Source organism: Gekko japonicus, unplaced genomic scaffold, assembly GCF_001447785.1.
Source record: "Gekko japonicus isolate JY-2015 unplaced genomic scaffold, Gekko_japonicus_V1.1 scaffold3644, whole genome shotgun sequence".
Lineage (NCBI taxonomy): Eukaryota > Metazoa > Chordata > Lepidosauria > Squamata > Gekkonidae > Gekko > Gekko japonicus.
This window is the reverse complement of record NW_015161519.1, coordinates 20,084-34,873: the sequence shown is the minus strand read 5'-3', so window position 1 is coordinate 34,873 and position 14,790 is coordinate 20,084. Positions and strand designations below refer to the sequence as shown.

Below are 14,790 nucleotides of genomic sequence, written 5' to 3'. Positions count from 1 at the left end.
GGAAAGCAGAAATCAACATGAGTGTTCAGGCAGCTTTCTCTGTCGTTCCACACGGATCTCAGCTACGGTCGTCTGGAGGCTCCTTCAGTCATATATTATTTAGGTCAAGGTTTCCCTTGCTCGAAAGCCAGTCAAATCCGACTAGGGATGTGGTGCTCATCTCCGTTTCCAAGCCGAAGAGCCAGCGCTGTCCGAAGACGTTTCCGTGGTCATGTGGCCGGCATGACTAAACACCAAGGCGCACGGAACGCTGTTACCGCGGGGCAATAGGAAGCTATTGATCCACGCTCCCCCTGCGCAGAGTGACTCCAGAGGAGCCCCATTGAGCTGCATTATAGGGCCGGGCGGAAGTCCAGTCCCGCGGGGTCTTGACGGGAAAGGGTACTACCTTTTTCTTCGTGGGGCTGCAGCAGAGAAAGGGTTAAAGCCGCCGAGCTGTTTGCTAGAGAGGCCGAGCAAGGGAGGGGAGAGTGGCGAGGGCAAGAGAGCCGGGAGGGCTGCAGACTCGTCGCAAAAGCGGGGAAAGTCTTGCAGACGGAGCCTGGGTGGGGAGGCTTACTCTCAAGTAGTTCCATTCAGTCTGGGAAGACAGAAGTTCTGCTCTGGCGTTTTGGGGGGAGGGGTGCGTGTGTGTTTGAATCCTTCCCAAACGGGGTTCCCTTCTGCGGGTGTTTCCCTTTGTCAGGCCCGGTCCGGTCCTGGGGCGCTGCCTGGCGGGTCGGCGGGGCTTGCAAGGCGGCTCTTTTCTGGGCGGCCTCCCTCGGATCATCCCCCGGGCGGCTGGTAGGTGATGGTGGGGGAGCCCCGACAGTCGTGTCCCTGCTTGGGGGTTGGATACTAGATTTTTTTTCCGGGATAGATTGTTAATCATTTTGTATTTTTAAAGTTTTTTTATTTAATCTTTTGTGGTGTAGTGGTTAAGTGTGCGGACTCTAATCTGGGAGAACCGGGTTTGATTCCCCACTCCTCCACTTGCACCTGCTGATGTGACCTTGGGTCAGTCACAAGCTCTGGCACAGCTGTCCTTGAAAAAGAGCAGTTTGTGTCAGAGTTCTCTCAGCCCCACCCACCTCACAGGGTGTCTGTTGTGGGGAGGGGAAGGGAAAGTTTGCAAGTAGATAAATAGGGACCACTTCGGTGGGAAGGTAACAGCGTTCTGTGCACCCCGGTGTCTAGTCATGCCAGCCACATGACCACGGAAACGTCTTCGGACAGCGCTGGATCTTCGGCTTTGAAACGGAGATGAGCACCGCAACCCTAGAGTCGGATTCGACTGGCTTTCGAGCAAGGGAACCTTTACCTTTACCTTTATTGGGATGTACTAAAACTAAGGACAAGCGATTGCCCATAGGGAATACATGAGTAGAATTTGCCCCTACGAGTCCAAGGCCACTACCCCGGGGCTCAGGGAGGCGGGGAACGTTTTGTGGTGTGTCATCAGATGTTGTGTGATCTTGGAAGTTCTCGTTCTTTAATAAAGCTGAATCACTTATTACTTACTTTTGTTGAGTTGCATACTTAACAGGAGGAACGTCCCCCCCCCCCACGGCCATAACTTTTTAAAGAGCCCCTAACGAGAGCTGGGAGAGCCGGAATGACCTCTGGGCAATATTGCCTTTGGGCAATCATGGATTCTCTGTTGGCAATTATGTCCCTATGAGCAATCATGGATTCTCTGTTGGCAGTTATGTACTCCATTATCCCCTATGGGCAAGCGTCCTCTCCATTATTCCTTATGGGCAGTCATGGATTCTCTTTTGGCATTATGGATTCTTTATTTGCAATTATGTACTCTGTTATCCCCTATGGGCAAGCAACCTCTCCATTATTCCCTATGGGCAGTCATGGATTCTCTATTGGCAATTATGTACTCCATTATCCCCTATGGGCAAGCAACCTCTCCTTTGGGCAGTCATGGATTCTCTATTGGCCATTTTGGATTCTCTATTGGCAATTATGTACTGCACTATCCCCTCTGGCCAGCCTACTCTCCATTATTCTCTATGGGCCCTCATGTATTCCCTATGGGCAATCTCTGTCCTTAGTTTTAGTACGTCCCTTTTATATTTTTAAAGTTTATTTATTGAATCTTTTGTACTGTTTTATCAAGTACATTTGAGATGTTGGAAGTCACCTCGAGTCCCAGTCCAGGGAGAGGGAGCATGTTATAAATTTGATTAAATAAATAGCCACCACCATGGTGTCCCTTGCAGGGGCTGAAAGGCGGGTGCTGACTTTTGTAAAATCAAAATACATTCAGAGCCTTGAGATGTACCCACATAGACTGACTGATCCCCAGAAATCGGAAGCCAAACTCTTAACATCCACAATCGATTTTAAAAAAGGGAAACAGTGTTGTTTTTGTTGCCTGTAGGACCAAACAGGCGTATCTTAAAAACTGTGATATGTAATATAACACAGTGACATTAATCCCGATCCGCAAAACTACAACAAGGACGCTCCCTCTGATCCACTGGGGTAGTCCTTAGGTGTCTCTCTTCACCAGGGTCAGTGCTATAATTCTGTTCTCTTTTGTTTTCTTTCTGCCTTTTTGATATCTTTCCCTCTCCCTCTTCACAGCCAGGTGAATAAGTGTGTCTTTCCAAAGTCAGAGGAAACCCAAGAGAAAGGAGGAGGAGATGGAAGGGAAGGATCCAGACGGCCCTGGAATTGGCAAGACATCCAGGAAAGGTCCCCATCCCATCCAAGCAGGGAGTGGTGCTGAATTTGGGGAAAGAGCTGTGCCAGAGATCTTGGTTCAGGACACTATGTCTGCAGACGTACGCAGCCGACGCTTCCGACAGTTCCCCTACCATGAGGCTGATGGGCCCCGAGAGGCTTGCAGCCAGCTCCATGGACTCTGTAGGCACTGGCTGGAGCCAGAGAGGCGCACCAAGAAGCAGATCCTGGACCTGGTGATCCTGGAGCAGTTCCTGGCCATTCTGCCCCTGGAAGTGCAGTGCTGGGTCAGAGGATGCGGGCCGGAGACCAGTTCCCAGGCAGTGGCCCTGGCCGAAGGGTTCCTCCTGAGTCAGGCCGAGGAGGAGAGGCAGGCTCAGCAGGGGAGGGGGCTTCATTCACTCCGTTCAAGCAATGACCTTATCCTAAGGCTTCCTACCAGGCAATTCTCTGCGGGTGTGTGTGAACTGCCATCAAGGCACTTCCGACTTACGGCAACCCTCGTTAACAGCCTTGCTCAGGACTTGCAGACCGAGGGCCGTGGCTTCCTTGATTGAGTCAATCCATTGCATGTTTCTTTTCCTGCTGCCTTCAACTTTTCTTAGCGTTATTGTCTTTTCCTGTGACTCCTGTCTTCTCGTAAAGTCATCAAAATACTAACGCCTCATTTTAGTCATTCTAGCTTACAGGAGAGTTGAGGCTTGATTTGATCTAGAACCCACCTATTTGTGTTTTTGGCGTTCCATGGTATTTCTAGAAACGCTAAACTCTCCTCCAGCACCACATTTCAAAAGAATCAACTGTCTTCCTGTCAGCTTTGCTCATTAGTTGCTGTAGAGTTTCCAGGCTGTATGGCTGTGGTCTTACCATTGTACTACCTGACGTTTCACCAGCAGCTGTGACTGGCATCCTCAGAGGTATAACACCGAACGATAGAGTTCTCTCTTTGTTCATGTGAGAAGAAAATGGTAGACAGGGAATTTATATCTATTAAGGAAGGTGGGGGTATGGCTGAGTCATTATCTTGCAGGAGTTTCCCAGGCTCTGACATGCTAATGGAGGAGCCATCCTGAGGAGGTTCTTTGGCATATGGATCAGCTGTTGAAATTCTAATCTTATCTGTAGTGCTAAAGCATTTTGTCTTCTTTCTCAGGACCGGAAACTATGCCCTGTTCATTTTTAAACTCTCTTCTTTCCTGTTGAAATTGTGTTTATGTTTATGAATTTCAATGGCTTCCCTGTGTAATCTGACATGGTAATTGGATGTGTCGTCCAGCATTTCAGTGTCTTGGAATAAGATACTGTGCTACGTTGTGTGGTCCCGATGTAGCATCCAGACAAGAATAAAAGAACATGAAAGACACTGCACGCTGGGCCAACCTGAAAAATCAGCAGTGGTTGAACATAGCCTAACTCAAACAGGACACAGTATCTTATTCCAACACAATTAGTTACTGATAGTAACTGCACCAACTTACTCCCTCTCTATCCACCCCACTTATTAAGCTAAAGTAAAGGTAAAGGTTCCCTTGCTCAAAAGCCAGTCGAATCCTACTCTAGGGTTGCAGTGCTCATCTCCGTTTCAAAGCCAAAGAGCCAGCGCTGTCTGAAGACATTTCTGTGGTCATGTGGCCGGCACCGAAGTGGTACCTATTTATCTACTTGCAATTTCTTGCTTTCGAACTGCTAGGTTGGCAGGAGCTGGAACTAGAGACGGGAGCTCACTCCGTCATGCGGCAAACTCGGGTCTTGAACTGCTGAACTACCGACCTTCCACAACCTGCAGTTCAGCGTCTTAACCACTTGAGCCACCGCAGCTATCCCAGCCTTAATTGACCATGCTGTTACTACCCTGCTAAGAGGGTATTCTACCCTCCACGGGGCCTAAAAAAAGAAGAAATCATAAAAGGCTTGAACACTGCTGCCACACCCAAAACCCCATACACACAGCACTTAATCCTTCACAAGTGCCTCTTCCTTTTCTGAATCTACCTGGAACATCTGGCATTTCTCTTTCGATATATGATAACAGTCCTTATTGTAAAATGTTGAGCATCACTTTACTTGCATGAGGAATTAATGCAATAGTTCGATAGTTGTGACAGTCTTTGACGTCTCTGTTTTATGGAACTGTAATGTAAAGTTTGTGTCTTCCAGTCTGTGGGCCGTTGTTTTGTTTTCCATCTTTGCTAGCATTTTCTTGTTAAGATTTTGATGGACTCCTTTTCTGTGGCGTGGAATAGCTCTACTGATATCCCATCTACTCCTGGTGATTTGCTTCTCCCAATTGCTCTCAATGCAGTTTTCCTTTCTAAAACTCTTCCTCCTTCTTCATCAAAAGTTCCTTCTTGAAAAGAATCTGTCCTCCTTTCATCTCTTTTTTTTCTAATTCTTCTGTGTATCGTTCCCACCTTTTGTTCGATATTTCTACCTCTAGATCATTCACTAGCCTGGGAAGAAAACCCAACCTTGGTTCTGGCCCCTGTGGTTAAAGCCACTCTGGTGGTGGAGTCAGGGATGAGGAGTCTGGGAGTGGGTCAGGATCCATCTCTTCTGCCCGTTCCATTCCTTCTCTTACCCCTCTCCCTTGCGGCTGTTTCAGATGTGGGGAGGATCCCTGAAGGCGGAACCAAAGTTCTCTGAGGCAGAAGGAGCTCTGTCAGAGGAAGGTCAGAGGGTGCAGGCCCAGGACCATGCCCAAGATGCCCTGTCAAGTGGTAAGGGAGCCTCCTGCCCTGATGGGACCGGGGCACGTAGTGAAGCTGTTGGGCAGAAGGTTCAGGACAGCAGAAAGGGGAAGTACTTCTGCAGACTATGTAGAATGGGGTTCTGGGAAATAGTGCCCTAGGATGTCATGATGGCCACTCCTCTTTAAGAAGTATACCAATTCATGGAGAGTAGTTCCATTCTTATTTACATTCATTGAACTATGCATATCTCACTATGCATTAGAAAGACTCAAGGTGGCTCAAAAAAGAAAAAGAAGACAAATCTGGGTGTACTTATTACCCGTGGTGAATACATGGAACCTCCACGTTCTCCCGACCTGGATGGCCAGACTAGTCCAATGTCATCAGAGCTCAGAAGCTAAGAATGGTCAGCCCTGGTTAGTTTTTGGATTGGGAGACCACCAAAGAAATTCAGGGTTGTTATGCAGAGGCAGGTAATGGCATGCCACCTCTGAATGTCTCTTGCCTTGAATAAGTGGAGTCATCATAAGTCAGCAGTGATTTGACAACACTTTATACAAACACACACACACACAAACACACCATGTTCTAAGGCAGCATATCTCAGAAAACCCGTTGACAGGGGCCAGTCCTTTCGGTTCTGGGTCTCTGCATAAAGTCTTTTCAGGGGCATCTGGGGGGCCACAGTCAGAAAGAGGATACTGGATTAGGGATTCCAGGCCATGTCCTGCCACCCCATGAGTTTTGAAGGCAGAGCACGGGGTGGACATGGTGTCATATTCACGTCTTGTCCAGGTAAATACTTGGATGTGAAGTCAGAGCATCAGCAGACGCTCTGGAAACACATTGGTTGTATTCTAGAGATTTCAGAGAATCAGTGCATGTGCTAAAATAACATGGTTTTAGGGCTGGATGTGATGGCGATGTGTCGTGTCACATGATTTCTAGTCAACTCTTTTTCTCCTGCCATTCCAGACTTCAGGAGAAGTAAGAAGGCTCTGCGGGCGGGAGACAGTCATGCCTGGGCTTTTGGTCTGATCCAGCAGGGATGCTGCAACCATTAGAGCCCCAGGGCACATTCCAAGTCTCACAGGAGTCTGAAATGTGTTGGCAGCTTTTGTAACCTCCTGAGGTTCATGGGAACGGGGATGCATAAGCAGGATTGAGACAAACAAACAAAATAGGAATTTGAGGCTAAAATTCCTCCTTCCAATTTTGTCTCCCTTGCAGGCAGTGAAGAGATGGAAGTGGAAACAGCCCCTCGACCTCTGGTCCAGGTAGGGGGGGATGAACAGGGAATAGCCAGGGCCCTGACTCCTTTCTCACGGACACTTTCGCTCCTGCTTTCTGAGGAAGAAAGGCTCTGAATGGCACTGCTTTTACACATACCAAGCTCTACATCCTGCACCCTCACCAAATACCCCCCGTCGAGAGTGTAGTTTCTGCCTGGCATGATTTCTGATGAGGGAATCTGCTTTTTCTTTCAGTTTCCATTTTCCTTTGAGGAGGTAGCTGTGTATTTCACTGTGGCGGAGTGGGCCCTTCTGGATCTGAGCGAAAAAGCTCTCTACAGGGAAGTCATGTGGGAGATCTATGGGAGCCTGGCTTTTCTGGGTAAGGAACTTTCATAGGTGCCAAAGGTGGGAATTTCTGCCATTGGGATGATGCAGGAATCAAAATATTGAACAGCAATATATGGAATAATTGGGAGTGTGGCTGGAATTTCAGGTGAAGATCAGACCTCTTTGTGTGGATTCTAAAAGGCTCTCTCTCTCTCTCTCTCTCTCTCTCTATTCCAGCAGGGGATGATCAGAGGAATGAGGTTGAGGAACTGCATCATCTATCTCCTGGTGAAGTCAAGAATGACGATAGGAGAAGAAATGTCGGGATTCAAGGCAGGCCTAAGAGGCAGAAAGTCAGCCGCTGGGTGAAGAAGAGGGATAAATCCATTCCTTGCCTAGGGGAAGATTTCCAAGAAATAGTTCACATGATGGAGGAAACATACAAATGCTTGGAGTGTGGAATGAACTTATCCGATCAAGCCCAGTATAATGTCCATTTTGAAATGCACAGTGGAAAGAAGACCCATCAGTGCTTGAAGTGTGGAAGGACCATGATTTGCAGATCAGAGTTCCTTAGACATTTAAGAACACATACACGAGAGAAACCTTATAGCTGCTCTGACTGTGACAAGAGCTTCTCAGAAAAATCAGACCTCCTTCAACACCAAATAATTCATTCAAGAAAGAAGTCCTTCATCTGTTCAGAGAGTGGAATGATGTTCTTAGATGGAAAAAAGGGTAATATACATTTTTCAAAGCACAGTATAATAAACGCATGTAAATGCTTTCGGTGTGGAAAGAACTTCAGATGCAGATCACAGCTTTTTGTGCACCAAACGTACCACTCAGGGGTGAAAACTTTTGAATGCTCAGAGCATGGAAAGAAATTCAGTCATAGTTTCTTTCTTAAACAGCATCGAACAATCCACACAGGAGGGAAGCCTCTTGAATTCCGTGACAGTAGCACTCTTCAACAGTGTCAAGGAACCCACGCAGGGGAAAAACCTTTTGAATGCTTTGAGTGTGGGAAGAGATTCAGTCACAGTGGCAATCTGCAAATTCATCAAAGAACCCACACAGGGGAGAAGCCTTTTGAATGCTCACAGTGTAGGAAGAGATTCAGTCACAGTGGCAGTCTTGTAACTCATCTAAGAACCCACACAGGGGAGAAGCCTTTTGAGTGCTCAGAGTGTGGGAAGAAATTCAGTTACAATAACAGCCTTCAAACTCATCTCAGAACCCACACAGGGGAGAAGGCTTTTGAGTGCTCAGAGTGTGGGAAGAGATTCAGCAACAGTGACCATCTTCACTGTCATCAAAGAACCCACACAGGGGAGAAGCCTTTTGAGTGCTCAGAGTGTGGGAAGAAATTCAGTCAGAATGGCAATCTTCAAACTCATCTAAGAAACCACACAGGGGAGAAGCCTTTTGATTGCTCAGACTGTGGGAAGAGATTCAGTCACGGTAGCACTCTTCAACAGCATCGAAGAACCCACACAGAGGAGAAGCCTTTTGAATGCTCAGAGTGTGGGAAGAAATTTAGGCAGAATAGCAATCTTCAGCAGCATCTAAGAGCCCACACAGGGGAGAAGCCTTTTGAGTGCTCAGTGTGTGGGAAGAGATTCATTCAGAATAGCTATCTTCAAAAACATCTCAGAACCCATACAGAGGAGAAGCCTTTTGAGTGCTTAGATTGTGGGAAGCGATTCAGTCACGGTAGCACTCTTCAACAGCATCGAAGAACCCACACAGAGGAGAAGCATTTTCAATGCTCAGAGTGTGGGAAGAGATTCAGGCAGAATACCTATTTTCAAGAACATCTGAGAACCCACACAGGGGAGAAGCCTTTTGAATGCTCAGAGTGTGGGAAGAGATTCAGGCAGAATAGCAATCTTCAGCAGCACCTAACAACCCACACAGGGGAGAAGCCTTTTGAATGCTCAGAGTGTGGGAAGAGATTCATTCGGAGTACCACTCTTCGAGAACATCTAAGATCCCACACAGGGGAGAAACCTTTTGAGTGCTCAAACTGTGGGAAGAGATTCAGTCAGAATAGCAATTTTCATAAACATCTGAGAACCCACACAGGGGAGAAGCCTTTTGAATGTTCAGAGTGTGGGAAGAGATTCAGTCACAATGGCAATCTTGAAAGTCATCTAAGAACCCACACAGGGGAGAAGCCATTTGAATGCTCAGAGTGTGGGAAAAGATTCGGTCAGAGTAGCAGTCTTCAAAAACATCTGAGAACCCACACAGGAGCGAAGCCTTCTGAATAGTCTTGAGTGTTGGTAGAGATTCAGTCAGAATAGCAATTTTCATAAACATCTGAGAACCCACACAGGGGAAAAGCGTTTTGAGTGCTTAGAATGTGGGAAGAGATTCAGTCAGAATAGCCACCTTCAAGAACATCTGAGAACCCACACAGGTGAGAAGCCTTTTGAATGCTCAGAGTGTGGGAACATATTCAGTTATGGTAGCACTCTTCAACAACATTAAAGAACTCACACAGGGGGAAGCCATTTGAATGCTCAGTATGCGGAAAGGGATTCAGTTAGAATGGGACTCTTCAAAAGTGTCTAAGAACCCACACAGGTGAGTAGGCTTTTGAATGCTCCTAATGTGGAAGAGATCCAGGCCATCTTCAACAGCATCAAAGAACCCACAAAAGGAAAAGACATGTAACTTCTTAGCCCAGGGAGGAATGTTGAACTCAATTGGTACAGGGATATGACATAAATTTCACTTTGTCTGGCTTTGCCATATGCGTCATAGAATGTATTGCCAGTACTAGAGATATAAACTTTACAAAGGACATAGGCAAACCCAATTAACAATATTATTTTTTACTCAGTACACAAACATGCTTAATAAGTAGTAGCCTTACAGTGTTTATTTTAGAGTCTTTGATAACTAACTTCTCTTTCTCTGAACTATTGCATCAAAATCTGGAATCAATTTCTGTGCTGTAGCAATCTTGAGTGTACTGGTTAGGTGTGTATCTGTAAGCTGAGAATGTACTTTTAATATATGAAGAATTATATGGTGGAATTTTTTTTAATGTACAAGTAGATATTGTATGAGGTAACATATTAGACAAGATAACGATGTAAATGGGACCCCATATATGTATGTAGGTATGACTGTTTTGTTTGTTAATTATGAAAGATAAATTTCTTTTTAAAAAAAGAGCAGCCAGTGTGATGCGGAGACAAAAAAGGCTAATGCGACCTTGGGGTATATCAGCAGAGGGATAACATCTAGATGTCACAAGATGTCATAGTCCCACTGTACACTGCGTTGGTCAGGCTGCACTTGGAGTATTGTGTGCAGTTCTGGAGGCCTCACTTCAAAAATGATGTGGACAGAATGGAGCGGGTGCAGAAGAGAGCGATGAGGATGATCGGGGGCCTGGAGACCAAGCCTTTTGGGGAAAGGCTGAGGGACTTGGGAATGTTTAGTCTAGAGAAGAGAAGGTTGAGGGGGAACATGATCACCAGTATGGTATAGGGGTTAAGTATATGGACTCTAATCTGGGAGAACCAGGTTTGATTCCCCACTCCTCCACTTTCAGCTGCTGGATGACCTTGGGCAAGCCATAGTTTTGTCAGATCTGTTCTCTCATGAGCAGTTCTCTCAGAGCTCTCTCAGCCCCACCTACCTCACAGGGTCTGTTGGGGGAAGGGAATGGAAAGGAGTATGTAAGCTGCTCTGAGAGTCCGAGTGAAGGGCGGGGTATAAATCCAATCTCCTCTTCTCGAAATATTTGAAGGGCTGTCACTTTGAAGAAGGCAGGGAGCTGTTCCTGTTGGCAGCAGGGGAGAGGATTCACAGTCATGGGATTAAACTAAGGGTGGGAAGGTACCGGCTGGGTACTAGGGAAAACTTTTTGACAAGTCAGAGTTGTGCAACAGTGGGATCAGCTGCCTAGGGAGGTGGTGAGCTCCCCCTCACTGGTAGTCCTTAAGCAGTGGTTGGACAAACATTTGTCAGGGATGCCCTGGGCTGATCCTGCATTGAGCAGGAGGTTGGACTACATGGCCTGTATGGCCCTTTCCAACTCTGTGATTCTATGGCTGCAGTCACACACTAAATAATCCACTTTCAATGCACTTTTGAATTGGATTGTGCCAGTTCACACAGTAAATACCCAGTTGTAAAGAAGAAGAAGAAGAGATTGGATTTATACCCCACCCTTCACTACCCAAAAGTGTCTCAGAGCGGCTTACAAACTCCTTTCCCTTCCCCTCCCCACAACACACCCTGTGAGGTAGGTGGGGCAGAGAGAGCATTTTTCAAGAACAGCTGTTATCAGAACTATGGCTTGCCCAAGGTCATCCACCAGGTGCGAGTGGAGGAGTGGGGAATCAAACCCGGTTCTCCCAGATTAGAGTCCATGCACTTAACCACTACACCAAACTGGCATTGAAAGTGGATTATTTAGGGTGTGTGACCCTAAATTTCTTGTTCTTTCATTAAAATCAATTCAGGCCACATATTGATCTATAGGACTGGCATGGGGCGAGAGACCAAATGGAAATCAACTGGCTGATGATGGCGAAGAGTTGGCAGATTGACCCTGTGACCTTTGAATAACAATTCAGGTACAGAGACAACCCTTTTTTTTACAAGGATAGGACTTGGCGCCACTGCATCTCACACTCCTTCAGTTGTTGCTGTGATTCAGACTACATCAAGGGATGTGTTAGAGTTCTGATTTCCCCTCAATCCCGTCATAAAGTAGGCCTCCTCCTGAGCCATGTGTTGTTAGGTTCAGGTCAACATAACTTCAGTGGTCTGGTTTTTGACTGGGCTGAGGGCCCCAGCCCACTCAGAACTCAGGCCTTAACAAGTGTAGTTTTACTGCTCTTTTCTTGTAGCTAGACACAAGCTACCATGAGGAGATGAGCTAACCTCGAATGGACCGGGCTTTTTCCTGGCCACCTGTTCTCTGAACAGAGAGAGAGATGGATTGCTGCCTGCTTTCAGCCCAGAAGGGAAACCCCTCACAACTATGAATTACTGTCCAAATACGTAGCTAGTCATGTTAACTGTAGTCCTTTTGGGTTTTAGTTCACACTGCTGTGTTCTTTTGAAATATCTTGCACACTTTAATAAATATCCTTTGACTATATTTGGGTGTTCTTTGTTTCAAGTGCTTGAATCCTATTCCAGTACCTTAGACCTTAAGTGACCACGTTCCTGTTTCATTGTTTGTGGAAACTCATTCTCCAAGTGGCCTACCTTGCAGGGTTGACTTCCTTGATTAACCCCAGTAAAGGTAGAAGCTTGCCCCTTAGGTTCTGACAGTTTGGGTAGTCCAAGGGGCTTGTGGCAGATACCAACTTGGTGAGTGTGTGGACTGAAACCCCAGGGTTCGGGGTTTTTAAATTTGTGCTTTGCCAGCCATACCAAGAATTCCCTTGTAGTAGGGATTCTTGATACCCATCTCCTCCAAATTCAAGTCTGCTCCCACTACTTCCCTTGCAGTTCATTCCCACTTAGAGACCTGACCTTCCACGAAGACACACATGCACCCCATGGTGCTGAGGTTCGAGCATGGGGACAAACACCTGGGAGACAGTGTTCCCTCTAAGCTGAGTTAGTGTGAGCTAGCTCACAGTTTTCTAGCCTACAGCTCACACATTTTTGTCTCAGCTCAGGAAGGACGGCTCCAGAGCAAATTAAATTATGCAGTAGACAAATCGCTCGCTCACAACTTTAATGTGAGTAACCCACCAAGTAGAATTTTTGCTCACAAGACTCCACAGCTTAGAGGGAACATTGCTGGGAGACCCACGTTTATAAGCCCCACTCTGCCTTGGAAGCTGCTGGGAGACTTTGGACCTGTCACTCTTTCAGTGTAACATACCCTGCACAGTTGATGTGGGGACAAAAACACAGGTGAGAAAAATGATACTTCTAAATTCCTTTGGGTCCCCATTGGGGGAGAAAAGCAAAGTAGAGATGCCTAGAAAATAAAATGAAACAAAAGGGATCACAGATATCCATAGGAAAAAACCACAAGCAAACCCTGTGATATGAACATTTATAAGATTAACATAGCTTTTCTAAAACTACAAAATTGCAACAATTTGTCCATTATTCTCACTTATACAATACTGCAAAAAAAGTACACCTAGTCCAACATAATGAGTACCCGGTTGTGAACTCATTTCACCTTTAAAGTCTTCCTCAGATGTAATCCAATATAATAACTATTTTCCATGCAGCTTCAGGTAGAGTTTTATTGATTATGGTTTATTCCAGGACATTATGAAGGAGATTATGAATTTACAATGCTGAGCTGGACTTAAGAAGCTGACACCTCCTTTAAATATTGGATTACTGTAATTAAGGTGCTGCTTTACTCTTCACGAATAAGGAATGCAAACCCTGCGGGTTAGCTTTCTCCACCCCCTCCCCATCTGTTAGAAATGGAAAGGGGGCTCTCTCCATTTTCTGTCACCTGGGGATCCATTGGAAATAATTCTGGGAGACCTGCAGGCCCCACAGGGAGATTGCCAAGCCCACCTGACCCCTCCCTTAAACCATGCGATCCTTTCCTTCTCTGCTCTGCGGCTCCCTTGCGCGAAGCCCCCCTCCCGCACCAAAGACCAGTCTGCGGCTTCAGATACCTCCCCCCCACACACACACACACACACGCGAAACGGAACAGTCCCCCTCCCCACCTGCTCCTAAATTGCGCGGGGGAGGGGAAGCTCTTCCCGGTTTGCTTGCTTGCTTGCTTCCAAGGGAGGGAGGGAGGGATTTCCCTCTCCCCCCTTCTCTCTGTGGGGCTGCAAGCGGGGAGTTTATTCAGCACTTGAAAGTTTATTCCTCTGCAGGGCGGGGGGTGGGAAGAGCCGACGTTACTCTCTGGACGCCGCCCAGCCAGACCCCTTCGCGAAGCGCCCTGCGCCCTCCCCAAAGAGCCCTTGTCTGGCACAGAGGCCCCCCCGGCTGCCCCGGCGCCCATCGCCCTGCCCGCCGGAAGCTTTTTTTCGTGGGGCTGCAGCAGAGAAAGGGTTAAAGCCGCCGAGCTGTTTGCTAGGGGGCAGAGAGGCCGAGCAAGGGAGGGGAGAGTGGCGAGGGCAAGAGAGCCGGGAGGGCTGCAGATGCGCCAAAGCCGGGAAGCCTTGCAGCCGGAGCCTGGGGAGGCTTACTCTCAAGTAGTTCCATTCAGTCTCGGAAGACAGAAATTCGGTTCTGGCGTTTTTGGGGGAGGGGTGCGTGTGTTTAAATCCTTCCCAAAGGGGGTTCCGTTCTGCGGGTGTTTCCCTTTGTTAGCCACGGTCCTGGGGCGGCTGCCTGGCGGGTCGGCGGGGCTTGCAAGGCGGCTCTTTTCTGGGCGGCCTCCCTCGGGGGATCCTGATCCGCCGGGCGGCTGGTAGGCGAAGGTGGGGGAGCCCCGCCAGCCGCATCCCTGCTTGGGGGTTGGATACTAGATTTTGTCCAGGATAGATTGTTAATCATTTTATATTGGGACGTACTAAAACTAAGGACAAGCGATTGCCCACAGGGAATAATGGAGAGTAGGCTTGCCCATAGGGGATTGTTGGACATGGCTTTGAGGAACCCAACGTTTCCACAGGGCAGTTTCTGCAGTAAAACCACCACAAGGTTTGTTGTTCAGTAGGGGATAGTGGAGTACGTAATTGCCAATAGAGGATCCATGATTGCGCATCTCTTCTCTCCTTATATATATTTGAGTTTTGGTGTGAACTCTTCCACACGCCTTCCCAGGCTTTGGGCCCCTGCTCTGTCGCTCAGGAGGGGGGCCAATCCCCTGGCCGCCATGCCTCCCTCCCTCTCTCTCTCCCTCCCTCCCTCCCGCCCACAGACCCGCGGACTGGCGTCTC

General features: G+C 47.5%; 1 pseudogene; it reads left to right on the top strand.

The window, feature by feature from the left end:
* Positions 1 to 2,768: 2,768 nt before the first annotated feature.
* LOC107125789 overlaps positions 2,769 to 14,790 on the top strand; it is a 21,561-nt pseudogene continuing 9,539 nt past the window's right edge.